This window comes from Nematolebias whitei, chromosome 7, assembly GCF_014905685.2.
Source record: "Nematolebias whitei isolate Nwh7 chromosome 7, NemWhi1, whole genome shotgun sequence".
NCBI lineage: Eukaryota > Metazoa > Chordata > Actinopteri > Cyprinodontiformes > Rivulidae > Nematolebias > Nematolebias whitei.
In genome coordinates, this window is record NC_056504.1 from 7,841,847 (window position 1) to 7,842,958 (window position 1,112).

General features: G+C 43.3%; 1 pseudogene; it reads left to right on the plus strand.

Annotated features, from left to right (window-relative positions):
• Positions 1-362: 362 nt before the first annotated feature.
• Positions 363-660, plus strand: LOC119412229 (annotated as a pseudogene).
• Positions 661-1,112: the final 452 nt, after the last annotated feature.

The following is a 1,112-nucleotide window of genomic DNA, read 5'->3' on the forward strand; positions in this document are numbered from 1 at the left end:
TGTTGCATAATAGTTTTTTGTTTTTTTTTTAGCAGCTCAACAGTTTCTTGCCAAGGCTGTGTTATTTTATGATGCACCACACATTTTCTTCTAGAGTCCAGCCTGAACTGCAGATCAGTCATGCAGATATGTTTCTGATGCTTTATGAAATAAACTAAAACTTTTCATTAAAAACTTCAGCATATAACGGTACCTTCAGACAAATATCATTCATTTACAACATGTAGCTTACATTTAGGATCAGAATACAAATGGTCATGTTCACCAGAAGCTATCAGACTTAATTTTGATAGAACTTGTTCAGTGTTGGAAAACGAGGGCACACGTTGTACAGTTCTGCAAGAGGAGCCTGTCTTTTGGTTAAAATGTCCAGCAGAGGAAAAGGCAGGCAAGGACTCTGTGAACGGGGCACCAAGCGTCACCGTAAAGTCCTCCATGATAACATCCAGGGAATTACCAAACCCGCTATCTGCCGTTGCATCCGCCATCTGGCTTGCCACAGTGGCATGAAACAAATCTCTGATCTATGAGGAGACCCACGGTGTGTTGAAGGTCTTCCTGGAGAATGTGATCCATGAAGCTGTCACCTACATGGAGCACGCCAAGAGGAAGACCGTGACCACCATGGATGTGGAGTGCACCCTGAAGAGACGGGGTTGAAACCTGCATGACTTCAGAGGTTAACGTCTTGCTGCTGGACTCATCATTTGAGTCCAACTGAGGGTGGACTCCATCCATCCATCCATCCATCCATCCATCCATCCATCCATCCATCCATCCATCCATCCATCCATCCATCCAGTATCTTTGCTCAGAGTTCTCTGCAGCTTTTCAGCACATTTGTTTGTCTTCCAGGGTTTCCCTCAGACACATGGTTAGCATGCTGTTTATAAGTTAAATGTCATGCACATTCAAATATAAACCTGTTAATATCCGGTTTAGCACCAGTAACAATTTTTTGAAGAACCAATGATTTTGATAGTTTGGCACAAAGTAATGGGTGACAATGGCATTTTCACATGTCAGCAGTGACTTTGCTGATTGTATAAACTTCCTGACTTGTTTCATTTAAAGGACCCTCACCCCCTGCCCATGGTCTCTTCCTGCGCCTG